At 47.1% G+C, this 25,134-nt stretch overlaps 19 non-coding genes and 2 pseudogenes across 19 annotated transcripts; all 21 read right to left on the bottom strand.

The window, feature by feature from the left end:
* Positions 1-10,541: 10,541 nt before the first annotated feature.
* LOC135022156 (U1 spliceosomal RNA) lies at positions 10,542-10,704 on the bottom strand. Its single transcript, XR_010219315.1, has one exon. It is a non-coding gene; the product is annotated as a U1 spliceosomal RNA (small nuclear RNA).
* Positions 10,705-10,856: 152 nt separating this feature from the next.
* On the bottom strand, positions 10,857-11,020 carry LOC135022108 (U1 spliceosomal RNA). The gene has a single exon (XR_010219273.1). It is a non-coding gene; the product is annotated as a U1 spliceosomal RNA (small nuclear RNA).
* Positions 11,021-11,691: 671 nt separating this feature from the next.
* On the bottom strand, positions 11,692-11,854 carry LOC135022142 (U1 spliceosomal RNA). Its single transcript, XR_010219304.1, has one exon. It is a non-coding gene; the product is annotated as a U1 spliceosomal RNA (small nuclear RNA).
* A 152-nt stretch (positions 11,855-12,006) lies between these two features.
* On the bottom strand, positions 12,007-12,170 carry LOC135022186 (U1 spliceosomal RNA). Its single transcript, XR_010219344.1, has one exon. It is a non-coding gene; the product is annotated as a U1 spliceosomal RNA (small nuclear RNA).
* Positions 12,171-12,864: 694 nt separating this feature from the next.
* LOC135022135 (U1 spliceosomal RNA) lies at positions 12,865-13,006 on the bottom strand (annotated as a pseudogene).
* Positions 13,007-13,158: 152 nt separating this feature from the next.
* On the bottom strand, positions 13,159-13,322 carry LOC135022178 (U1 spliceosomal RNA). The gene has a single exon (XR_010219336.1). It is a non-coding gene; the product is annotated as a U1 spliceosomal RNA (small nuclear RNA).
* Positions 13,323-15,946: 2,624 nt separating this feature from the next.
* LOC135022155 (U1 spliceosomal RNA) lies at positions 15,947-16,109 on the bottom strand. The gene has a single exon (XR_010219314.1). It is a non-coding gene; the product is annotated as a U1 spliceosomal RNA (small nuclear RNA).
* A 152-nt stretch (positions 16,110-16,261) lies between these two features.
* LOC135022188 (U1 spliceosomal RNA) lies at positions 16,262-16,425 on the bottom strand. The gene has a single exon (XR_010219346.1). It is a non-coding gene; the product is annotated as a U1 spliceosomal RNA (small nuclear RNA).
* A 674-nt stretch (positions 16,426-17,099) lies between these two features.
* LOC135022127 (U1 spliceosomal RNA) lies at positions 17,100-17,262 on the bottom strand. The gene has a single exon (XR_010219290.1). It is a non-coding gene; the product is annotated as a U1 spliceosomal RNA (small nuclear RNA).
* Positions 17,263-17,414: 152 nt separating this feature from the next.
* Positions 17,415-17,578, bottom strand: LOC135022164 (U1 spliceosomal RNA). The gene has a single exon (XR_010219322.1). It is a non-coding gene; the product is annotated as a U1 spliceosomal RNA (small nuclear RNA).
* A 956-nt stretch (positions 17,579-18,534) lies between these two features.
* Positions 18,535-18,698, bottom strand: LOC135022170 (U1 spliceosomal RNA). The gene has a single exon (XR_010219328.1). It is a non-coding gene; the product is annotated as a U1 spliceosomal RNA (small nuclear RNA).
* Positions 18,699-19,369: 671 nt separating this feature from the next.
* On the bottom strand, positions 19,370-19,532 carry LOC135022137 (U1 spliceosomal RNA). The gene has a single exon (XR_010219299.1). It is a non-coding gene; the product is annotated as a U1 spliceosomal RNA (small nuclear RNA).
* Positions 19,533-19,684: 152 nt separating this feature from the next.
* LOC135022159 (U1 spliceosomal RNA) lies at positions 19,685-19,848 on the bottom strand. Its single transcript, XR_010219317.1, has one exon. It is a non-coding gene; the product is annotated as a U1 spliceosomal RNA (small nuclear RNA).
* Positions 19,849-20,520: 672 nt separating this feature from the next.
* LOC135022120 (U1 spliceosomal RNA) lies at positions 20,521-20,683 on the bottom strand. The gene has a single exon (XR_010219283.1). It is a non-coding gene; the product is annotated as a U1 spliceosomal RNA (small nuclear RNA).
* Positions 20,684-20,835: 152 nt separating this feature from the next.
* LOC135022174 (U1 spliceosomal RNA) lies at positions 20,836-20,999 on the bottom strand. The gene has a single exon (XR_010219332.1). It is a non-coding gene; the product is annotated as a U1 spliceosomal RNA (small nuclear RNA).
* A 671-nt stretch (positions 21,000-21,670) lies between these two features.
* Positions 21,671-21,833, bottom strand: LOC135022130 (U1 spliceosomal RNA). Its single transcript, XR_010219293.1, has one exon. It is a non-coding gene; the product is annotated as a U1 spliceosomal RNA (small nuclear RNA).
* Positions 21,834-21,985: 152 nt separating this feature from the next.
* Positions 21,986-22,149, bottom strand: LOC135022180 (U1 spliceosomal RNA). The gene has a single exon (XR_010219338.1). It is a non-coding gene; the product is annotated as a U1 spliceosomal RNA (small nuclear RNA).
* Positions 22,150-22,820: 671 nt separating this feature from the next.
* On the bottom strand, positions 22,821-22,983 carry LOC135022118 (U1 spliceosomal RNA). Its single transcript, XR_010219281.1, has one exon. It is a non-coding gene; the product is annotated as a U1 spliceosomal RNA (small nuclear RNA).
* A 152-nt stretch (positions 22,984-23,135) lies between these two features.
* On the bottom strand, positions 23,136-23,299 carry LOC135022165 (U1 spliceosomal RNA). The gene has a single exon (XR_010219323.1). It is a non-coding gene; the product is annotated as a U1 spliceosomal RNA (small nuclear RNA).
* A 682-nt stretch (positions 23,300-23,981) lies between these two features.
* Positions 23,982-24,133, bottom strand: LOC135022116 (U1 spliceosomal RNA; annotated as a pseudogene).
* A 152-nt stretch (positions 24,134-24,285) lies between these two features.
* On the bottom strand, positions 24,286-24,449 carry LOC135022171 (U1 spliceosomal RNA). The gene has a single exon (XR_010219329.1). It is a non-coding gene; the product is annotated as a U1 spliceosomal RNA (small nuclear RNA).
* Positions 24,450-25,134: the final 685 nt, after the last annotated feature.

The raw sequence follows: 25,134 nt of genomic DNA, 5'->3' as shown, positions 1-25,134 counted from the left end.
AAGGAAGGATTTTGAATCCCGGGTAAGACTCATACCAGCCACACCAATCACACCGTACAACTCGTGATATGAAACACAGTTAACAGTATGAAACAATAGAGCCTCTCAACAGATGGCTCAACAATAACCCGATTTAGTTAACAATAACTATGTACAAGTATTGCAGATAAACCGCACTTGGGATGGGCGCCCAGCATCCACTACGGACTACGAGAAATAGAATTACCGGTGAGTAAATTCTTATTTTCTCTAACGTCCTAGTGGATGCTGGGAACTCCGTAAGGACCATGGGGATTATACCAAAGCTCCCAAACGGGCGGGAGAGTGCGGATGACTCTGCAGCACTGAATGAGAGAACTCCAGGTCCTCCTCAGCCAGGGTATCAAATTTGTAGAATTTTGCAAACGTGTTTGCCCCTGACCAAGTAGCTGCTCGGCAAAGTTGTAAAGCCGAGACCCCTCGGGCAGCCGCCCAAGATGAGCCCACCTTCCTTGTGGAATGGGCATTGACAGATTTTGGCTGTGGCAGGCCTGCCACAGTATGTGCAAGCTGAATTGTACTACAAATCCAACGAGCAATAGTCTGCTTAGAAGCAGGAGCACCCAGCTTGTTAGGTGCATATAGGATAAACAGCGAGTCAGATTTTCTGACTCTAGCCATTCTGGAAACATATATTTTCAGTGCCCTGACAACGTCTAGCAACTTGGAGTCCTCCAAGTCCCTAGTAGCCTAGGCACCACAATAGGCTGGTTCAGGTGAAACGCTGACACCACCTTTGGGAGAAACTGGGGACGAGTCCTCAATTCTGCCCTATCCATATGGAAAATAAATAAGGGCTTTTACAAGACAAAGCCGCCAACTTTGATACTCGCCTGGCAGAAGCCAAGGCCAATAACATAACCACCTTCCACGTGAGTTATTTCAGATCCACGGTTTTTAGTGGTTCAAACCAATGTGATTTTAAGAAACTCAACACCACGTTGAGATCCCAAGGTGCCACAGGAGGCACAAACGGGGGCTGACTCTGCAGCACTCCTTTTATAAATGTCTGAACTTCAGGTACTGAAGCTAGTTCTTTTTGAAAGAAAATCGACAGAGCCGAGATCTGTACCTTAATGGAACCCAATTTAAGGCCCATAGTCACTCCTGCTTGCAGGAAATGCAGAAATCGACCTAGTTGAAATTCCTCTGTTGGGGCCCTTTCGGCCTCACACCATGCAACATATTTTCGCCATATGCGGTGATAATGAGTTGCTGTAACCTCTTTCCTGGCTTTAGTAAGCGTAGGAATGACTTCCTCCGGAATGCCCTTTTCCTTCAGGATCCGGCGTTCAACCGCCATGCCGACAAACGCAGCCGCGGTAAGTCTTGGAACAGACAGGGCCCCTGCTGCCGCAGGTCCTGTCTGAGTGGCAGAGGCCATGGGTCCTCCGATATAAATTCTTGAAGTTCTGGGTACCAAGCTCTTCTTGGCCATCCACGAGAGAAGGCTGGTTACTGATAGTCTGGTGTGATGTGATGTCCTGACGTATGGAGTCAATTTTGGATGTGAAGTAAGTGGCAAAGTCAAGAGCAGAGAGTGAGGAAGGGAGACGAGGTGGAGGTGGGCAGAGGAGTGAGTTGAGAGTGGCAAAGAGGCGCCGGGGGTTGGAAGACTGGGAGGAGATGAGGATCTTGAAGTATGACTGTTTAGCAAGAGAAAGGGCAGCACTGAAGGATGAGAGCATAAGTTTGAAATGGAGGAAGTCTGCCTTAGAGCGTGATTTCCTCCAGTGTCGCTCAGCCGTACGTGAGCATTTTTGCAGATATCTGGTGCATTTGGTGTGCCAGGGTTGAGGTGTTAATTTGTGAGGGTGAATAGTGGTTGGTGGAGCAACAGAGTCAAGAGCAGAAGTAAGGGAAGCATTGTATGTGGAAGTGGCTTGTTCAGGGCATGAGAGAGAGAGAATAGGAGAGAGAAGTGAGTCAAACAGGGAGGAAAGGAATGTGGTGTCAATAGCTTCAATGTTACGCTTAGTGATGGTAGCCTTAGGAGGTAGAGATGGGGAAGTCGAGAGAGATAGGTTGAAGGAGAGCAGGTGGTGGTCAGAGAGGGGAAATGGGGAGTTGGAAAAATCAGAAATATCACAGCGGTGAGTGAAGACCAGATCCAGTGAGCTCCCATTCACATGGGAGGGTGAGGAGGTCCACTGGGAGAGACCAAGTGAAGAGGTGAGGTTAAGGAGCTTAGAGGCAGGGGATTGTGTGGGGATGTCAATAGGGATGTTGAAATCGCCTAGGATAATGGTGGGAATGTCAGAAGAGAGGAAGTGAGGAAGCCAGGAAGCAAAGTTGTCGATTAATTTGGAAGCAGTGCCAGGGGGGCGGTAAATGACAGCTACTCTAAGATGGACTGGTTGGAAGAGGCATATGGCGTGGACCTCAAATGTAGAGAATATAAGGGATGGTTCTGGTGGTATGAGTTGGTAGGAGTAACTAGAAGGTAAAAGGACCCCAACACCACCCCCATGGCGACCCCCAGGTCGGGGTGTGTGTGTGAATGTAAGGCCCCCAGCAGAGAGAGCAGCAGCAGAAGTAGTGTCAGAGGGCGTAATCCAAGTTTCAGTAATGGCTAGTAGGTGTAGGGAGTTGGAAATGAAAAGGTCATGAGTAGGGACCAGTTTGTTATAAACAGATCTGGCATTCCAGAGGGCACAGGATAGGGGGTATGAGTTTGTGGGAGAGATGTGAATTAGATTTTCAGGGTTGCTGTAGCGATGAGGTGGGATTAAGTTTGAGGGCAGGGATGATGAGAGAGTAGTGATGGTACGGGTGCCTGAGCTAGGAGGGGAAACTGCAGGAGGTGGGCAGGGAGGGAGGTCAGTGTGATGTGGATGGGGGTGTGGGGAGGTGACAGGGAAGGGAGAGAGGGAGCAGGGCTGAGTTGTGGGGTAGCAGGACCATGGGGCAGAGGTGAATGAAAGTGGGGTAACAGGAAAGGTGGGGGAAGGAAACAGAGGGATGGAGGGGAGACAGAGGAGGGGAGAGAGGAGGAGGTGGAGGAGACTAGGGGGGAAGGCTAAAGATACATTATTAGGTAGACACTGAGTGATGTGGGGAGTATAAGAAAACCTTGACATAGTGTTAAGTAGGTAAATAGGTTGAGGGAAAGTGGAAGTAGGAGAGGAGACTGTAAGGCAATCCGAGCAGAAGAATTGCAGAAATGCAGGTGAGAAAAGCAGTGTAGGCTCAAGGGGTGTAGATTTAGTATGAAATGAGTCAAAAGCGTAGATAAAGTGGGTGCAGAAAAGTATTTGGAGTGTAAGAAATGAAAGGATTGTGAGAGGTTTAAGAAGCAATGGTAATTATGTTAGATGTTTTAAGTGTTTGCAGGTAAAATTGCATTGGTGCAGCTGTGCTTAAAAAACAAAATTACAATAATACAGATACAGGCATTTGTAGGTGAAATGGATGGTTTATGAAATGTCCAAGTAAGGTAGTTCTGTGCTATGTAATCAGATGCAACAATCAGGAGGTGAGTGATCTGAGGAGTAAGTGACTCACATTTGTTATTAGTTCTTCAGTTTTCTTTGTTTTGTTAGATTGGTGTGCTTCTGTTTTCATTCTTTTTCACTTCGATTGAACGCTGATTGAACACTGCTGTTGTGTGTCAATTTTATCACGCTTTGATAAAAATGCACGCTTAGATCAATAAATGCACAGCCAAATGGCTTTGCACAGCCTACACCATTGGACTTAAGTAGAAGACTATTACAAGTGAAACCAATAATTGAAATCTGTAACCACACCCCACCCCCTCAAATGCCAGGCAATAAATTACCTTAAAAACAACAACCAGGCATTCCACAAAGATTAAACTGGGTCTATATCATTCAAAACTTTAAAAAAGTACTTCAAAATCACATACTATGCAATAATGTTTCAATTTGCATTACCCAGCAGAATTAGCTTTGCATATATAGATATAGTGCAGCAGAATATATTGGTGGTTGTAGTCAATTGTAATTACTCAGCAGAATTAGCTTTGCATATATAGATATAGTGCAGCAGAATATATTGGTGGTTGTAGTCAATTGTAATTACCCAGCAGAATTAGCTTTGCAAATATATAGTGCAGCAGAATATATTGGTGGTTGTAGTCAGTTGTAATTACCCAGCAGAATTAGCTTTGCATATATATAGTGCAGCAGAATATATTGGTGGTTGTAGTCAATTGTAATTACCCAGCAGCAGCTCTACTGCACTCAACATCACCAGTGCTCACAATATATATAATGCTATATACTATGCCATAGTGGTGCTTACTATATAACACCTCCTACTGCGTTCCCCCTGGCAATGAGCATGACACCCAGAGAGTGAAACCCCTGGCAATGAGCATGACACCCAGCACGTGAAACTCTTGGCATTGAGCAGTTTTTGTAAAAGTAATTAGAAGCTTTACTGTAGGGCATAGTGTATCACAGATATTGTGGTGAGTGACATAATATGTTCCAAAGGGCATTAATGTGTGGGGCTTAACATGGTGGAAATTACTGTACTTTTTTCCCTGTGGTGGCCGAGGTCTGTTGGTGCAGGGTCAAGAACTGGGGTGTAAGGTAGTCTTTGCCTGCAAGGCTACGCCCATTTTATGGAGACCATACCCATTTTTGCGAGGTCACGCCCCCCCCATCCCGTCCGGAGCGCTCACGCAAATATAGTTTTTTTTATATATATATATATATATATATATATATATATATGGGGGAGGGGCACAATTTTTAATGCCAATGGTGGCGGGGGGCACGCATTTGAAGCCAAATTGTTTAGAAACACCCCTGCAAGAAAATATCTGTAAATCCAATGTTACCATAAGTGTGGCATATACCTGCGCTTGCTCGCGGGGTGAGAACATCTCCCTAATTGAATTCAGCGATATGAATAGAGGTTGTGCAGCAGCCACAGAAAGGATTAATCTCTGCAGCTTGTCACTAAATTACATTGTTGCAATTTTAGCTGGGAGCTGCAATAATTACTCTAATATATAACACAGCCAACACTTCTATATTCACACAATATACTGCATGGTGAATATAGAAGTGGTGCTTACTAAACAGCACCTCCTACTGCATTCCACATCACCGCTGGTCACACTCATATCAGGCCCATAATGCTGTATACTATGCCATAGTGGTGCTTACTATATAACACCAGGTGCTGTGCAGTGGTCAAAACACACTAACTGGTCCCATGCTGTTGTTGAACTAAAGGCCTATACACACGATGAGATTCGGTCTATGCTAATAGGTTTAAAAAGGTTACATAAAAGCTACTTTATGTATTTATTCATTAAAGTTTTTAAGTTGTATTTTACAACCATACAATGATATGATATATAATGTATCGTATAATCATTACATAATGTTGATGGCATTGAATTGTCTCTGCCTTGACTAGTGGCAGCAGCTTCAGCACTAGGTGGAAGTGGATCTTGATCTTTCCCTATTTTACCCTCCACCTTTTTGTTCTCCATTTTTTAATGTGTGGAATTATATGCCAGTAATATATCTGGAATTAGACGGTGGTAATGTCTGGAATTAGATACCACTAGATAGATACCAGATATCACTGCATACCCTCCAACATTTTACACACAAAAATTGGTACAAATTAGGAAAAAGGGGCGTGGTCATGGGTAAAGGGGGCGTGGTCACGCCCCTTTTCCTATACTTTCAATGGAAGTTTGGAGAGCCAAAAATAGGTACAGACCATGAAAAAAAGGTACTGTACCTATTAAAAAGGTACAGTTGGAGGGTATGTCACTGTGACTGGAATGATGACATATGCACAGTGACAGGACACTACCACAGCACCCTACAGCAGCCATATGCGGCACAAGACACTGGAGTATTAGTAATGTACTGTAGTATACTGAGCACCACAAGACAATGAGCAGTGATACGGAGCACTGATGAGATTACTAGAACTGACACTGAGCAGCCAGATGCAGCACTGGACTATTAGTAATGTTCTGTAGTATACTGAGCACCACAATGCAGCACAAAACAATGAGCAGTGATACTGAGCACTGATGAGGATACTAGAACTGACACTGAGCAGCAAGATGCAGCACTGGACTATTAGTAATGTACTCTAGTATACTGAGCACCACAATGCAGCACAAGACAATGAGCAGTGATACTGAGCACTGATGAGGATACTACTGAGAACTGACACTGAGCAGGAGAGACACACTACAATTTCATCTTGCGCCTCTTTTTTTATTTATCTTTGCATCATGTGCTGTTTGGGGCTATTTTTTTAAGTGCCATCCTGTCTGACACTGCAGTGCCACTCCTAGATGGGCCAGGTGTTTGTGCTGCCCACTTGGGTCGCTTAGCTTAGTCATCCAGGGACCTTGGTGCAAATTTTAGGACTAAAAATAATATTGGGAGGTGTGAGGTGTTCAGAATAGACTGGAAAGGAGTAGAAATTATGGTTATTGAGCTTAATACTATAGGATCAAAATTACCCCGAAATTCTATGATTTTAGCTGTTTGAGGTTTTAAAAAAAAATCACCCGAATCCAAAACCCAAAAGGGTGGTTTTGCCAAAACGCGTCCGTATCCAAAACACAACTGCGGATCCGAAACCAAAACCAAAACATGAAACACGAAAAATGCCCGCTGCACATCTCTAGTTAGGGGAGAAGCATGTAGCCTTGTAGACTATGCACAGCTATATCTAGAAAAATATACGATCTAATCTTTAACCAACCAATGCAAGAAAGTATTTAATGTGAAAATACGAAACACTAGACTAATTGGAGGTGCGCCCTAAAGCAAATTACAATGTTAGGATTAGGGGGTTCGGAAAGACCTCTAGTGTATACACTACTATAATAAGAATTTACTCACCGGTAATTCTATTTCTCGTAGTCCGTAGTGGATGCTGGGAACTCCGTAAGGACCATGGGGAATAGCGGGCTCCGAAGGAGGCTGGGCACTCTAGAAAGATCTTAGACTACCTGGTGTGCACTGGCTCCTCCCACTATGACCCTCCTCCAAGCCTCAGTTAGGTACTGTGCCCGGACGAGCGTACACAATAAGGAAGGATTTTGAATCCCGGGTAAGACTCATACCAGCCACACCAATCACACCGTACAACTCGTGATATGAAACACAGTTAACAGTATGAAACAATAGAGCCTCTCAACAGATGGCTCAACAATAACCCGATTTAGTTAACAATAACTATGTACAAGTATTGCAGATAAACCGCACTTGGGATGGGCGCCCAGCATCCACTACGGACTACGAGAAATAGAATTACCGGTGAGTAAATTCTTATTTTCTCTAACGTCCTAGTGGATGCTGGGAACTCCGTAAGGACCATGGGGATTATACCAAAGCTCCCAAACGGGCGGGAGAGTGCGGATGACTCTGCAGCACTGAATGAGAGAACTCCAGGTCCTCCTCAGCCAGGGTATCAAATTTGTAGAATTTTGCAAACGTGTTTGCCCCTGACCAAGTAGCTGCTTGGCAAAGTTGTAAAGCCGAGACCCCTCGGGCAGCCGCCCAAGATGAGCCCACCTTCCTTGTGGAATGGGCATTGACAGATTTTGGCTGTGGCAGGCCTTCCACAGTATGTGCAAGCTGAATTGTACTACAAATCCAACGAGCAATAGTCTGCTTAGAAGCAGGAGCACCCAGCTTGTTAGGTGCATATAGGATAAACAGCGAGTCAGATTTTCTGACTCTAGCCATTCTGGAAACATATATTTTCAGTGCCCTGACAACGTCTAGCAACTTGGAGTCCTCCAAGTCCCTAGTAGCCTAGGCACCACAATAGGCTGGTTCAGGTGAAACGCTGACACCACCTTTGGGAGAAACTGGGGACGAGTCCTCAATTCTGCCCTATCCATATGGAAAATCAAATAAGGGCTTTTACAAGACAAAGCCGCCAACTTTGATACTCGCCTGGCAGAAGCCAAGGCCAATAACATAACCACCTTCCACGTGAGATATTTCAGATCCACGGTTTTTAGTGGTTCAAACCAATGTGATTTTAAGAAACTCAACACCACGTTGAGATCCCAAGGTGCCACAGGAGGCACAAACGGGGGCTGACTCTGCAGCACTCCTTTTATAAATGTCTGAACTTCAGGTACTGAAGCTAGTTCTTTTTGAAAGAAAATCGACAGAGCCGAGATCTGTACCTTAATGGAACCCAATTTAAGGCCCATAGTCACTCCTGCTTGCAGGAAATGCAGAAATCGACCTAGTTGAAATTCCTCTGTTGGGGCCCTTTCGGCCTCACACCATGCAACATATTTTCGCCATATGCGGTGATAATGAGTTGCTGTAACCTCTTTCCTGGCTTTAGTAAGCGTAGGAATGACTTCCTCCGGAATGCCCTTTTCCTTCAGGATCCGGCGTTCAACCGCCATGCCGACAAACGCAGCCGCGGTAAGTCTTGGAACAGACAGGGCCCCTGCTGCCGCAGGTCCTGTCTGAGTGGCAGAGGCCATGGGTCCTCCGATATAAATTCTTGAAGTTCTGGGTACCAAGCTCTTCTTGGCTATCCACGAGTATCGTTCTTACTCCTCGCCTTCTTATTATTCTCAGTACCTTTGGTATGAGAGGCAGAGGGGAGAACACATAAACCGACTGGTACACCCACGGTGTTACCAGAGCGTCCATAGCTATCGCCTGAGGGTCCCTTGACCCGGTGCAATATCTTTTATAGCTTTTTGTTGAGGCGGGACGCCATCATGTCCACCTGTGGCCTTTCCCAATGGTGTACAATCCTATTGGAAGACTTCTGGAGGAAGTCCCCATTCTCCCGGGTGGAGGTCGTGTCTGTTGAGAAGATCTGCTTCCCAGTTGTCCACTCCGGGAATGAACACTGCTGACAGTGCTAACACATGATTTTCCGCCTATCGGAGAATCCTTGTGGCTTCTGCCATCGCCATCCTGCTTCTTGTGCCGCCCTGTTGGTTTACATGGGCGACTGCCGTGATGTTGTCTGATTGGATCAGTACCGGCTGGTTTTGAAGCAGAGGACTTGCCGGCCTCAGGGCATTGTAAATGGCCCTCAGGTCCAGAATATTTATGTGTAGGGAAATAACCTGACTTGACCAAAGTCCCTGGAAATTTCTTCCCTGTGTGACTGCCTCCCAGCCTCAAAGGCTGGAATCCATGGTCACTAGGACCTAGTCCTGTATGCCGAACCTGCGGCCCTCTTGAAGATGGGCACTCTGCAGCCACCACAGTAGAGATACCCTGGTCCTTGGAGACAGGGTTATCAGCCTATGCATCGGAAGATGCGATCCGGACCACTTGTCCAACAGGTCCCTCTGAAAAGTTCTTGTATGGAACCTGCCTAATGGGATTGCTTCGTAGGAAGCTACCATTTTTCCCAGGACTCGCGTGCAATGATGCACCGCTACCTATTTTGGCTTCAGGAGGTCTCTGACTAGAGATGACAACTCCTTGGCTTTCTCCTCCGGGAGAAACACTATTTCTGGTTTATGTCCAGAACCATCCCCAGGAACAGTAGACGTGTCATAGGAACCAGCTGTGACTTTGGACTGTTTAGAATCCAACCATGCTGTTGTAGCACTTTCCAAAATAGTGCTACCCCGACTACCAACTGCTCCTTGGACCTCGCCCTTATAACGAGATTGTCCAAGTACGGGATAATTACAACTCTTTTTTTTTTGAAGGAGTATCAACATTTCGGCCATTACCTTAATAAAACACCCTCGGTGCCATGTACAGTCCAAACGGCAGTGTCTGGACTTGGTAATGGTAATCCTGTACCACAAATCTGAGGTACTCCTGGCGAGGATGGTAAATGGGGACATGCAGGTAAGCATCCTTGATGTCCCAGGATACCATGTAATCCCCCTCGTCCAGGCTTGGAATAACCGCCCTGAGCGATTCCATCTTGAACTTGAATTTTTTTGTTCAAGGATTTTAAATATAAAATGGGTCACACCGAACCATGCGGTTTCGGTACCCCAACCCGTGTGGAATAGTAACCCCGTCCTTATTGAAGTAGGGGCACCTTGAGTATTACCTGCTGGGAATACCGCTTATTAATTGCCTCTAGCACAGCCTCCCTGCCTGAGGGAGTTGTCAGCAAGGCATATTTTAGGAAACGGCTGGGGGGAGACATCTCGAATTCCAGCTTGTACCCCTGGGCGTGCAGGGCATGGCGGCCTTTTGCGGCAATTGGATGACCCCTAGTTCGCATTAAACACCTCCACCCTCCTTCGGTGTGGGGCTCATGTTGGCTATGCCCCAGCCCCTGAAGAATTCAAGCTGATTTCTTGCAGCAGCTAGGCACTGTAACAGCTCCAGAGCTGCTCTGTAAGGGAAGTAAAAGGGCTTGGGCCCTGCAGCACTACCTGTAGTTCGCATTGTGCGTTGGAAGGCACAAATTAAGCAGACGAGAGAAGTCAGGATAGTGCGCAAGGGCATAGAAGGGAGCGGCTCAAGAAAAATGAAGTGTAAACAGACAGCAAACTAGGCTGGAGAGAGACATGAGACAAAGAGATCTGAATTATACGAGAGCCGACCAGGGGAAACACAAATTATGCAGTCAAGTTTCCCACATTTGGGGGAATCGCAGGAGCAGCACACCCAGAGTGCAATTGGTGAGCCTTGCCCTGGGAGAAGCACATTCATGATCATAGTATCTTACCTAGCAGGTAAGAAGGAGTTGGGCTAGAGCTGGGGAGGGTCGCTGCTCGGGCACCCCCCTGTCAAGTGAAGGAGATCCAACTGAGGCAGCACAAGGGAACTCTCGAAAGAAGAACAAGGCTAGAGGAAGATCTGAGACAAAGAAATCTGACTTTTACCAGAGCTGACCAGAGGAAAGCACAAACACAGTCCCCCACTACCACAAATAATGCTGTCAAGTTTACAACATTTGGGGAAATAACAGGGGTCAGCATACCCAGAATGCAATGAATGAACCTCACCCTGGGAGAACAATCTTCATGACCATGGTATCTCCTATGCAAAATAAGTATGATTTGGGATAGGGCTGGGGAGGGCCGCTGCTCAGGCACATCTCTGTCAAGTAAAGGAGATTCAACTGAGGCAGCACAAGGGAACTCTCATCTGGGGACAACAACTGCAGGAGGTACACATATTTTCAGATGAACATGGGAGGGCAGAAGGCTGCCTAATACTGAAGCACCCCCAAACAACAAACCAAATGCAACAACTAGTGCAAGCATTCCTGGGGGAAGGCCTGCAGCAGATGGATTTGCATATGGTGATGTCATCCAAGCAGTGGGTCAAAGTTGGCTTCAACCCTCGTCTGCATATGAAAAGAGAAAATTGGCATGCAGGGCATGGCGGCCTTTTGCGGTGCTTGGATGACCCCTAGTTCGCATTAAACACCTCCACCCTCCTTCGGTGTGGGGCTCATGATGGCTATGCCCCAGCCCCTGAAGCATTCAAGCTGATTTCTTGCAGCAGCTGGGCACTGTAACAGCTCCAGAGCTGCTCTGTAAGGCAAGTAAAAGGGTGTGGGCCCTGCAGCACTACCTGTAGTTTGCATTGTGCGTTGGAAGGCACAAAGTAAGCAGACGGGAGAAGTCAGGATAGTGCGCAAGGGCATAGAAGGGAGCAACTCAAGAAAAGAGAAGTGGAAACAGACTGCAAATTAGGCTGGAGAGTGACCTGAGACAAAGAGATCTGAATTATACGAGAGCCGACCAGGTGAAACACAAATTATGCAGTCAAGTGTCCAACATTTGGGGAAACCGCAGGAGTAGCACACCCAGAGTGCAATGGGTGAGCCTTGCCCTGGGAGAAGCACCTTCATGATCATAGTATCTCACCTGGCAGGTAAGTAGGAGCTGGGCTAGAGCTGGGGAGGGTCGCTGCTCGGGCACCCCCCTGTCAAGTGAAGGAAATCAAACTGAGGCAGCACAAGGGAACTCTTGAAAGAAGAACAAGGCTAGAGGAAGATCTGAGACAAAGAAATCTGACTTTTACCAGAGCTGACCAGAGGAAAGCACAAACACAGTCCCTCACTACCACAAATAATGCAGTCCAGTTTCCCACATTTGGGGAAATCACAGGGGTCAGCATACCCAGAATGCAATGAATGAACCTCACCCTGGGAAAACAATCTTCATGACCATGGTATCTCCTATGCAAAATAAGTATGATTTGGGATAGAGCTCGGGAGGGCCGCTGCTCAGGCACATCTCTGTCAAGTAAAGGAGATTCAACTGAGGCAGCACAAGGGAACTCTCATCTGGGGACAACAACTGCAGGGAGAACACATATTTTCAGATGAACATGGGAGGGCAGAGGCTGCCTAATACTGAAGCACCCCCAAACAACAAACCAAATGCAACAACTAGTGCAAGCATTCCTGGGGGAAGGCCTGCAGCAGATGGATTTGCATATGGTGATGTCATCCAAGCAGTGGGTCAAAGTTGGCTTCAACCCTCATCTGCATATGAATAGAGAAGAGGGGCGTGCAGGGCATGGCGGCCTTTTGCGGCGCTTGGATGACCCCTAGTTCGCATTAAACACCTCCACCCTCCTTCGGTGTGGGGCTCATGTTGGCTATGCCCCAGCCCCTGAAGCATTCAAGCTGATTTCTTGCAGCAGCTGGGTACTGTAACAGCTCCAGAGCTGCTCTGTAAGGCAAGTAAAAGGGTGTGGGCCCTGCAGCACTACCTGTAGTTTGCATTGTGCATTGTAAGGCACTAAGTAAGCAGACGGGAGGAGAAGTCAGGATAGTGCACTAGGGTATAGAAGGGAGGGGCTCAAGAAAAAAGAAGTGGAAACAGACAGCAAACTAGGCTGGAGAGAGACCTGAGACAAAGAGATCTGAATTATATGAGAGCTGACCAGGGGAAACACAAATTATGCAGTCAAGTTTCCCACATTTGGGAAAATCGCAGGAGCAGCACACCCAGAGTGCAATGGGTGATCCTTGTCCTGGGAGAAGCAACTTCATGATCATAGTATCTCACCTGGCAGGTAAGTAGGAGTTGGGCTAGAGCTGGGGAGGGTCGCTGCTCGGGCACCCCCCTGTCAAGTGAAGTAGATCCAACTGAGGCAGCACAAGGAAACTCTCGATAGAAGAACAAGGCTAGAGGAAGATCTAAGACAAATAAATCTGACTTTTACCAGAGCTGACCAGAGGAAAGAACAAACACAGTCCCCCACTACCACAAATAATGCAGTCGAGTTTCCCACATTTGTGGAAATCACAGGGGTCAGCAAACCCAGAATGCAATGAATGAACCTCACCCTGGGAGAACAATCTTCATGACCATGGTATCTCCTATGCAAAATAAGTATGATTTGGGATAGGGCTGGGGAGGGCCGCTGCTCAGGCACATCTCTGTCAAGAATTTATAAAGTCTATACATATATATAACCAAATGTCAATATATATATAGAACCCAGTGCTCCTATCAAAACTTATCTATTTCACCAATTTGTTGCTTATTTAATCTTTATACATCTATTAATTTTCACCATATATTATAAAATGGTGCTCCCATAGGTAGTACTGTTCTACTAATAATAAACCAAATTTTAAAGATAATCACACTTGTTATCAAGGGAGCGCAAAAAATAAAATATACAAGCTCTTTATTTTTAAAAAATATATATAGACAGAAGAAACCCACATTCAATAAAATACAATGGAGTCAACATATATAGGCACCACTATCCATATCTAAATGTAATCAGGATCTATTTCATATTGCCCTTGATGACAACGGAATGTTTATTAAAGTGTCCAAAAAATCCTCCTGGATACAGCTGTTGTAATTTAATCATTACTTTCCAATTGTAATTGATACATTAAATTCCTTCTTGTGGATGAACAGCAACAGTTGTAACCAACGCCTCTTATTTACTGCAGTTAAAGTTCATATGTAACTCACGTGAGTAATGAAAGAAAACAGGGGGAGAGCGCTGTGATGGTTGGTGAAACACAGCGGTATGCTACGACCCCCGTTAACCGTGGCTGGATCTTATTGGCACTCGCGGTCGGGATATTTCTCCCTGCCGTGGGGTAGAGACCTCCTTTTGCTCGGTCTCAAATTGCTTTTTCCCCTTCACCGCTGTCTTTACATCAGACGTCCGCCGTGATGTAGCTCGTTCATGAACGGGCTTATATCTCAGCAATCAGAGTGTCCGGTAATCACCTTTCTTACGCGTTTCTCCGCTGTTATCCAAGAGCGGTTTCGTCAGAGGATACATCAGCAGCCTAGCAGGCTCTTTTTAAAATGCACCGGACCAATAGTATTACTAATTAGTTGATTGGATACATACATGTACTAATTGGATGCATACATGTAATGACTCACATATGGAACAACTTTCTAATTGCATTTGCACATATAAAGGCATTTCATAATATAAAAATAAGCAACATGGTGATTAAAAATAATAATAAAATAAGCAACAAGGTGGTTTAAAAAATAACAGAAAATATATAATCTATATACAGATTAACCTATAATCTTTCAATCAATACCTCATATCTATAATCACATATACATAATTCAGAGACTCAGCACTAAGGATCCCCATTTACTTATATAAAACCTTTTAGGGTAACATAAATCCAGGCCACTACTAAAGCAGTTCTTGTGGCGCAGGGGAAACATCACCTGCATTCTATGCAGCTAGTCCCATGTTCGAATTCAACCCGCTCAGCTTAACATCAATATTATTTATTTACTTTTAATGGGATCATTCTATCAATTCATTTTTACCTTTAATTTTTGTTAATATTATTTCTATATTTCATTATTTTAACCCCTGGAATAATTACATTGCTGTTTAAACAACAAAAAGAATTGAAGAAAAAATAAATATTAAACAGACAATTTAAGGATTCGAAGATTTAAATATTTAAAGATTTTAAAATTTAAAACAGGGAGGGGGGGGGAGGGAGGGGGGCCTTTTGGGAGAAGGAGGGGAAAATAATAAAAATAGAAAAAAAATATATATATAGAACCAAGAGAAAGTGTAAAAAGAGGATGGAGGAAGAAATCTGATGTTCATCATTACTAGTGGATTTTACTAAGGAACTTTAAAGAAATACACACAACAGGGTTATACAGTTTCATCCTAAGAGGAAAGCTGTTTCCAAAATAGCTACTTCTAATAATTTTGTTTATTTATTAAACATACAATAAATGGATATTCAATAAATAATATATTAGGTAAATCAATAGATAAAATCTTCAGAGACTGCCAATGTTGTTCAGTTCGATGCTCTCATTCAGACCATCAGGTGTAAGGGTACCCAAAGAAAAAATCCAAAATGCCTCCCTTGTCAAGTAAAGGAGATTCAACTGAGGCAGCACAAGGGAACTCTCATCTGGGGACAACAACTGCAGGGAGAACACATATTTTCAGATGAACATGGGAGGGCAGAAGGCTGCCTAATACTGAAGCACCCCCAAACAACAAACCAAATGCAACAACTAGTACAAGCATTCCTGGGGGAAGGCCTGCAGCAGATGGATTTGCATATGGTGATGTCATCCAAGCAGTGGGTCAAAGTTGGCTTCAACCCTCGTCTGCATATGAAAAGAGAAAAGGGGCGTGCAGGGCATGGCGGCCTTTTGCAGCGCTTGGATGACCCCTAGTTCGCATTAAACACCTCCACCCTACTTCGGTGTGGGGCTCATGTTGGCTATGCCCCAGCCCCTGAAGCATTCAAGCTGATTACTTGCAGCAGCTGGGCACTGTAATAGCTCCAGAGCTGCTCTGTAAGGCAACTAAAAGGGTGTGGGCCCTGCAGCACTACCTGTAGTTCGCATTGTGCGTTGGAAGGCACAAAGTAAGCAGACGGGAGAAGTCAAGATAGTGCGCAAGGGCATAGAAGGGAGTGGCTCAAGAAAAGAGAAGTGTAAACAGACAGCAAACTAGGCTGGAGAGAGACATGAGACAAAGAGATCTGAATTATACGAGAGCCAACCAGGGGAAACACAAATTATGCAGTCAAGTTTCCCACATTTGGGGAAATCGCAGGAGCAGCACACCCAGAGTGCAATTGGTGAGCCTTGCCCTGGGAGAAGCACCTTCATGATCATAGTATCTTACCTAGCAGGTAAGAAGGAGTTGGGCTAGAGCTGGGGAGGGTCGCTGCTCGGGCACCCCCCTGTCAAGTGAAGGAGATCCAACTGTGGCAGCACAAGGGAACTCTCGAAAGAAGAACAAGGCTAGAGGAAGATCTGAGACAAAGAAATCTGACTTTTACCAGAGCTGACCAGAGGAAAGCACAAACACAGTCCCCCACTACCACAAATAATGCTGTCAAGTTTACCACATTTGGGGAAATAACAGGGGTCAGCATACCCAGAATGCAATGAATGAACCTCACCCTGGGAGAACAATCTTCATGACCATGATATCTCCTATGCAAAATAAGTATGATTTGGGATAGGGCTGGGGAGGGCCGCTGCTCAGGCACATCTCTGTCAAGTAAAGGAGATTCAACTGAGGCAGCACAAGGGAACTCTCATCTGGGGACAACAACTGCAGGAGGTACACATATTTTCAGATGAACATGGGAGGGCAGAAGGCTGCCTAATACTGAAGCAACCCCAAACAACAAACCAAATGCAACAACTAGTGCAAGCATTCCTGGGGGAAGGCCTGCAGCAGATGGATTTGCATATGGTGATGTCATCCAAGCAGTGGGTCAAAGTTGGCTTCAACCCTCGTCTGCATATGAAAAGAGAAAATTGGCATGCAGGGCATGGCGGCCTTTTGCGGTGCTTGGATGACCCCTAGTTCGCATTAAACACCTCCACCCTCCTTCGGTGTGGGGCTCATGATGGCTATGCCCCAGCCCCTGAAGCATTCAAGCTGATTTCTTGCAGCAGCTGGGCACTGTAACAGCTCCAGAGCTGCTCTGTAAGGCAAGTAATAGGGTGTGGGCCCTGCAGCACTACCTGTAGTTTGCATTGTGCGTTGGAAGGCACAAAGTAAGCAGACGGGAGGAGAAGTCAGGATAGTGCACAAGGGTATAGAAGGGAGGGGCTCAAGAAAAAAGAAGTGGAAACAGACAGCAAACTAGGCTGGAGAGAGACCTGAGACAAAGAGATCTGAATTATATGAGAGCCGACCAGAGGAAACACAAATTATGCAGTCAAATTTCCCACATTTGGGGAAATCGCAGGGGCAGCACACCCAGAGTGCAATGGGTGAGCCTTGCCCTGGGAGAAGCAACTTCATGATCATAGTATCTCACCTGGCAGGTAAGTAGGAGTTGGGCTAGAGCTGGGGAGGGTCGCTGCTCGGGCACCCCCCTGTCAAGTGAAGGAGATCCAACTGAGGCAGCACAAGGGAACTCTCGAAAGAAGAACAAGGCTAGAGGAAGATCTGAGACAAAGAAATCTGACTTTTACCAGAGCTGACCAGAGGAAAGCACAAACACAGTCCCCCACTACCACAAATAATGCAGTCGAGTTTCCCACATTTGGGGAAATCACAGGGGTCAGCATACCCAGAATGCAATGAATGAACCTAACCCTGGGAGAACAATCTTCATGACCATGGTATCTCCTATGCAAAATAAGTATGATTTGGGATAGGGCTGGGGAGGGCCGCTGCTCAGGCACATCTCTGTCAAGTAAAGGAGATTCAACTGAGGCAGCACAAGGGAACTCTCATCTGGGGACAACAACTGCAGGGAGAACACATATTTTCAGATGAACATGGGAGGGCAGAAGGCTGCCTAATACTGAAGCACCCCCAAACAACAAACCAAATGCAACAACTAGTGCAAGCATTTCTGGGGGAAGGCCTGCCGCAGATGGATTTGCATATGGTGATGTCATCCAAGCAGTGGGCCAAAGTTGGCTGGAACCCTCATCTGCATATGAAAAGAGAAAAGGGTTATGCAGGGCATGGCGGCCTTTTGCGGCGCTTGGATGACCCCTAGTTCGCATTAAACACCTCCACCCTCCTTCGGTGTGGGGCTCATGTTGGCTATGCCCCAGCCCCTGAAGCATTTAAGCTGATTTCTTGCAGCAGCTGGGCACTGTAACAGCTCCAGAGCTGCTCTGTAAGGCAAGTAAAAGGGTATGGGCCCTGCAGCACTACCTGTAGTTTGCATTGTGCGTTGGAAGGCACAAAGTAAGCAGACGGGAGAAGTCAGGATAGTGCACAAGGGCATAGAAGGGAGCGGCTCAAGAAAAGAGAAGTGGATCAGACAGCAAACTAGGCTGGAGAGAGACCTGAGACAAAGAGATCTGAATTATACGAGAGCCGACCAGGTGAAACACAAATTATGCAGTCAAGTGTCCCACATTTGGGGAAATCGCAGGGACAGCACACCCAGAGTGCAATGGGTGAGCCTTGCCCTTGGAGAAGCAACTAAGTAGGAGTTGGGCTAGAGCTGGGGAGGGTCGCTGCTCGAGCAGCCCCCTGTCAAGTGAAGGAGATCCAACTGAGGCAGCACAAGGGAACTCTCGAAAGAAGAACAAGGCTAGAGGAAGATCTGAGACAAAGAAATCTGACTTTTACCAGAGCTGACCAGAGGAAAGCACAAACACAGTCCCCCACTACCACAAATAATGCAGTCGAGTTTCCCACATTTGGGGAAATCACAGGGGTCAGCATACCCAGAATGCAATGAATGCACCTAACCCTGGGAGAACAATCTTCATGACCATGGTATCTCCTATGCAAAATAAGTATGATTTGGGATAGGGCTGGGGAGGGCCGCTGCTCAGGCACATCTCTGTCAAGTAAAGGAGATTCAACTGAGGCAGCACAAGGGAACTCTCATCTGGGGACAACAACTGCAGGGAGAACACATATTTTCAGATGAACATGGGAGGGCAGAAGGCTGCCTAATACTGAAGCACCCCCAAACAACAAACCAAATGCAACAACTAGTGCAAGCATTCCTGGGGGAAGGCCTGCCGCAGATGGATTTGCATATGGTGATGTCATCCAAGCAGTGGGCCAAAGTTGGCTGGAACCCTCATCTGCATATGAAAAGAGAAAAGGGTTATGCAGGGCATGGCGGCCTTTTGCGGCGCTTGGATGACCCCTAGTTCGCATTAAACACCTCCACCCTCCTTCGGTGTGGGGCTCATGTTGGCTATGCCCCAGCCCCTGAAGCATTCAAGCTGATTTCTTGCAGCAGCTGGGCACTGTAACAGCTCCAGAGCTGCTCTGTAAGGCAAGTAAAAAGGTGTGGGCCCTGCAGCACTACCTGTAGTTCGCATTGTGCGTTGGAAGGCACAAAGTAAGCAGACGGGAGAAGTTAGGATAGTGCGCAAGGGCATAGAAGGGAGCGGCTCAAGAAAAGAGAAGTGGAAACAGACAGCAAACTAGGCTGGAGAGAGACCTGAGACAAAGAGATCTGAATTATACGAGAGCCGACCAGGGGAAACACAAATTATGCAGTCAAGTGTCCCACATTTGGGGAAATCGCAGGAGCAGCACACACAGAGTGCAATGGGTGAGCCTTGCCCTGGGAGAAGCACCTTCATAATCATAGTATCTCACCTGGCAGGTAAGTAGGAGTTGGGCTAGAGCTGGGGAGGGTCGCTGCTCGGGTACCCCCCTGTCAAATGAAGGAGATCCAACTGAGGCAGCACAAGGGAACTCTCGAAAAAAGAACAAGGCTAGAGGAAGATCTGAGACAAAGAAATCTGACTTTTACCAGAGCTGACCAGAGGAAAGCACAAACACAGTCCCCCACTACCACAAATAATGCAGTCGAGTTTCCCACATTTGGGGAAATCACAGGGGTCAGCATACCCAGAATGCAATGAATGAACCTCACCCTGGGAGAACAATCTTCATGACCATGGTATCTCCTATGCAAAATAAGTATGATTTGGGATATGGCTGGGGAGGGCCGCTGCTCAGGCACATCTCTGTCAAGTAAAGGAGATTCAACTGAGGCAGCACAAGGGAACTCTCATCTGGGGACAACAACTGCAGGGAGAACACATTTTCAGATGAACATGGGAGGGCAGAAGGCTGCCTAATACTGAAGCACCCCCAAACAAAAAACCAAATGCAACAACTAGTACAAGCATTCCTGGGGGAAGGTCTGCAGAAGACGGATTTGCATACGGTGATGTCATCCAAGCAGTGGGCCAAAGTTGGCTGGAACCCTCATCTGCATATGAAAAGAGAAAAGGGGTATGCAGGGCATGGCGGCCTTTTACGGCGCTTGGATGACCCTTAGTTCGCATTAAACACCCCCACCCTCCTTCGGTGTGGGGCTCATGTTGGCCATGCCCCAGCCCCTGAAGCATTCAAGCTGATTTCTTGCAGCAGCTTGGCACTGTAACAGCTCCAGAGCTGCTCTGTAAGGCAAGTAAAAGGGTGTGGGCCCTGCAGCACTACCTGTAGTTTGCATTGTGCATTGTAAGGTACAAAGTAAGCGGATGGGAGGAGAAGTCAGGATAGTGCACAAGGGTATAGAAGGGAGGGGCTCAAAAAAAAAGAAGTGGAAACAGACAGCAAACTAGGCTGGAGAGAGACCTGAGACAAAGAGATCTGAATTATATGAGAACCGACCAGGGGAAACACAAATTATGCAGTCAAGTTTCCCACATTTGGGGAAATCGCAGGGGCAGCACACCCAGAGTGCAATGGGTGAGCCTTGCCCTAGGAGAAGCAACTTCATGATCATAGTATCTCACCTGGCAGGTAAGTAGGAGTTGGGCTAGAGCTGGGGAGGGTCGCTGCTCGGGCACCCCCCTGTCAAGTGAAGGAGATCCAACTGAGGCAGCACAAGGGAACTCTCGAAAGAAGAACAAGGCTAGAGGAAGATCTGAGACAAAGAAATCTGACTTTTACCAGAGCTGACCAGAGGAAAGCACAAACACAGTCCCCCACTACCACAAATAATGCAGTCGAGTTTCCCACATTTGGGGAAATCACAGGGGTCAGCATACCCAGAATGCAATGAATGAACCTAACCCTGGGAGATCAATCTTCATGACCATGGTATCTCCTATGCAAAATAAGTATGATTTGGGATAGGGCTGGGGAGGGCCGCTGCTCAGGCACATCTCTGTCAAGTAAAGGAGATTCAACTGAGGCAGCACAAGGGAACTCTCATCTGGGGACAACAACTGCAGGGAGAACACATATTTTCAGATGAACATGGGAGGGCAGAAGGCTGCCTAATACTGAAGCACCCCCAAACAACAAACCAAATGCAACAACTAGTGCAAGCATTTCTGGGGGAAGGCCTGCCGCAGATGGATTTGCATATGGTGATGTCATCCAAGCAGTGGGTCAAAGTTGACTTCAACCCTTGTCTGCATATCAAAAGAGAAAAGGGGCGTGCAGGGCATGGCGGCCTTTTGCGGCGCTTGGCTGACCCCTAGTTTGCATTAAACACCTCCACCCTCCTTCGGTGTGGGGCTCATGTTGGCTATGCCCCAGCCCCTGAAGCATTTAAGCTGATTTCTTGCAGCAGCTGGGCACTGTAACAGCTCCAGAGCTGCTCTGTAAGGCAAGTAAAAGGGTATGGGCCCTGCAGCACTACCTGTAGTTTGCATTGTGCGTTGGAAGGCACAAAGTAAGCAGACGGGAGAAGTCAGGATAGTGCACAAGGGCATAGAAGGGAGCGGCTCAAGAAAAGAGAAGTGGAAACAGACAGCAAACTAGGCTGGAGAGAGACCTGAGACAAAGAGATCTGAATTATACGAGAGCCGACCAGGTGAAACACAAATTATGCAGTCAAGTGTCCCACATTTGGGGAAATCGCAGGGGCAGCACACCCAGAGTGCAATGGGTGAGCCTTGCCCTGGGAGAAGCAACTTCATGATCATAGTATCTCACCTGGCAGGTAAGTAGGAGTTGGGCTAGAGCTGGGAAGGGTCGCTGCTCGGGCACCCCCCTGTCAAGAGAAGGAGATCCAACTGAGGCAGCACAAGGGAACTCTCAAAAGAAGAACAAGGCTAGAGGAAGATCTGAAACAAAGAAATCTGACTTTTACCAGAGCTGACCAGAGGAAAGCACAAACACAGGCCCCCACTACCACAAATAATGCAGTCAAGTTTCCCACATTTGGGGAAATCACAGGGGTCAGCATACCCAGAATGCAATGAATGAACCTAACCCTGGGAGAACAATCTTCATGACCATGGTATCTCCTATGCAAAATAAGTATGATTTGGGATAGGGCTGGGGAGGGCCGCTGCTCAGGCACATCTCTGTCAAGTAAAGGAGATTCAACTGAGGCAGCACAAGGGAACTCTCACCTGGGGACAACAACTGCAGGGAAAACACATATTTTCAGATGAACATGGGAGGGCAGAAGGCTGCCTAATACTGAAGCACCCCCAAACAACAAACCAAATGCAACAACTAGTGCAAGCATTCCTGGGGGAAGGCCTGCCGCAGATGGATTTGCATATGGTGATGTCATCCAAGCAGTGGGTCAAAGTTGGCTTCAACCCTCGTCTGCATATGAAAAGAGAAAAGGGTTATGCAGGGCATGGCGGCCTTTTGCGGCGCTTGGCTGACCCCTAGTTTGCATTAAACACCTCCACCCTCCTTTGGTGTGGGGCTCATGTTGGCTATGCCCCAGCCCCTGAAGCATTCAAGCTGATTTCTTGCAGCAGCTGGGCACTGTAACAGCTCCAGAGCTGCTCTGTAAGGCAAGTAAAAGGGTATGGGCCCTGCAGCACTACCTGTAGTTTGCATTGTGCGTTGGAAGGCACAAAGTAAGCAGACGGGAGAAGTCAGGATAGTGCGCAAGGGCATAGAAGGGAGCGGCTCAAGAAAAGAGAAGTGGAAACGGACAGCAAACTAGGCAGGAGAGAGACCTGAGACAAAGAGATCTGAATTATACGAGAGCCGACCAGGGGAAACACAAATTATGCAGTCAAGTTTCCCACATTTGGGGAAATCGCAGGAGCAGCACACCCAGAGTGCAATGGGTGAGCCTTGCCCTGGGAGAAGCACCTTCATGATCATAGTATCTCACCTGGCAGGTAAGTAGGAGTTGGGCTAGAGCTGGGGAGGGTCGCTGCTCGGGCACCCCCCTGTCAAGTGAAGGAGATCCAACTGAGGCAGCACAAGGGAACTCTCGAAAGAAAAACAAGGCTAGAGGAAGATCTGAGACAAAGAAATCTGATTTTTACCAGAGCTGACCAGAGGAAAGCACAAACACAGTCCCCCACTACCACAAATAATGCAGTCGAGTTTCCCACATTTGGGGAAATCACAGAGGTCAGCATACCCAGAATGCAATGAATGAACCTCACCCTGGGAGAACAATCTTCATGACCATGGTATCTCCTATGCAAAATAAGTATGATTTGGGATAGGGCTGGGGAGGGCCGCTGCTCAGGCACATCTCTGTCAAGTAAAGGAGATTCAACTGAGGCAGCACAAGGGAACTCTCATCTGGGGACAACAACTGCAGGGAGAACACATATTTTCAGATGAACATGGGAGGGCAGAAGGCTGCCTAATACTGAAGCACCCCCAAACAACAAACCAAATGCAACAACAAGTGCAAGCATTCCTGGGGGAAGGCCTGCAGCAGATGGGTTTGCATATGGTGATGTCATCCAAGCAGTGGGTCAAAGTTGGCTTCAACCCTCGTCTGCATATGAAAAAAGAAAAGGGGCGTGCAGGGCATGGCGGCCTTTTGCGGCGCTTGGCTGACCCCTAGTTTGCATTAAACACCTCCACCCTCCTTCGGTGTGGGGCTCATATTGGCTATGCCCCAGCCCCTGAAGCATTCAAGCTGATTTCTTGCAGTAGCTGGGCACTGTAACAGCTCCAGAGCTGCTCTGTACGGCAAGTAAAAGGGTGTGGGCCCTGCAGCACTACCTGTAGTTTGCATTGTGCATTGGAAGGCACAAAGTAAGCAGACGGGAGAAGTCAGGATCGTGCGCAAGGGCATAGAAGGGAACGGCTCAAGAAAAGAGAAGTGGAAACAGACAGCAAACTAGGCTGGAGAGAGACCTGAGACAAAGAGATCTGAATTATACGAGATCCGACCACGGGAAACACAAATTATGCAGTCAAGTTTCCCACATTTGGGGAAATCGCAGGAGCAGCACACCCAGAGTGCAATGGGTGAGCCTTGCCCTGGGAGAAGCACCTTCATGATCATAGTATCTCACCTGGCAGGTAAGTAGGAGTTGGGCTAGAGCTGGGGAGGGTCGCTGCTCGGGCACCCCCCTGTCAAGTGAAGGAGATCCAACTGAGGCAGCACAAGGGAACTCTCGAAAGAAAAACAAGGCTAGAGGAAGATCTGAGACAAAGAAATCTGACTTTTACCAGAGCTGACCAGAGGAAAGCACAAACACAGTCCCCCACTACCACAAATAATGCAGTCGAGTTTCCCCCATTTGGGGAAATCACAGGAGTCAGCATACCCAGAATGCAATGAATGAACCTCACCCTGGGAGAACAATCTTCATGACCATGGTATCTCCTATGCAAAATAAGTATGATTTGGGATAGGGCTGGGGAGGGCCGCTGCTCAGGCACATCTCTGTCAAGTAAAGGAGATTCAACTGAGGCAGCACAAGGGAACTCTCATCTGGGGACAACAACTGCAGGGAGAACACATCTTTTTTAGATGAACATGGGAGGGCAGAAGGCTGCCTAATACTGAAGCACCCCCAAACTAAAATTCTAGTTTCTCTAATGTCCTAGAGTATGCTGGGGACTCCGTAAGGACCATGGGGATAGACGGGCTCCGCAGGAGACATGGGCACTTTAAGAAAGACTTTTGTTCTGGGTGTGCACTGGCTCCTCCCTCTATGCCCCTCCTCCATACCTCAGTTTGATACTGTGCCCATTTGAAACTGGGTGCTTTTCAGGAGCTCTCCTGAGCTTTCTGACAGAAAGTATTTTGTTAGGTTTTTAATTTTCAGGGAGCACTGCTGGCAACAGACTCCCTGCATCGAGGGACTGAGGGGAGAGAAGCAGCTCTACTCTCTGAGTTGCAAGGTCCTGCTTCTTAGGCTACTGGACACAATTAGCTCCAGAGGGATTGGTACGCAGGATCTCACCCTCGCCGTCCGTCCCAGAGCCGCGCCGCCGTCCCCCTTGCAGATTCAGAAGATAGAAGCCGGGTGAGTATGAGAAGAAAAGAAGACTTCAGAGGCGGCAGAAGAGTTCATGATCTTCA

This window comes from Pseudophryne corroboree, unplaced genomic scaffold (genome assembly GCF_028390025.1).
Source record: "Pseudophryne corroboree isolate aPseCor3 unplaced genomic scaffold, aPseCor3.hap2 scaffold_383, whole genome shotgun sequence".
In the NCBI taxonomy this organism is placed as follows: domain Eukaryota; kingdom Metazoa; phylum Chordata; class Amphibia; order Anura; family Myobatrachidae; genus Pseudophryne; species Pseudophryne corroboree.
This window is presented reverse-complemented; position numbering and strand designations above follow the sequence as displayed.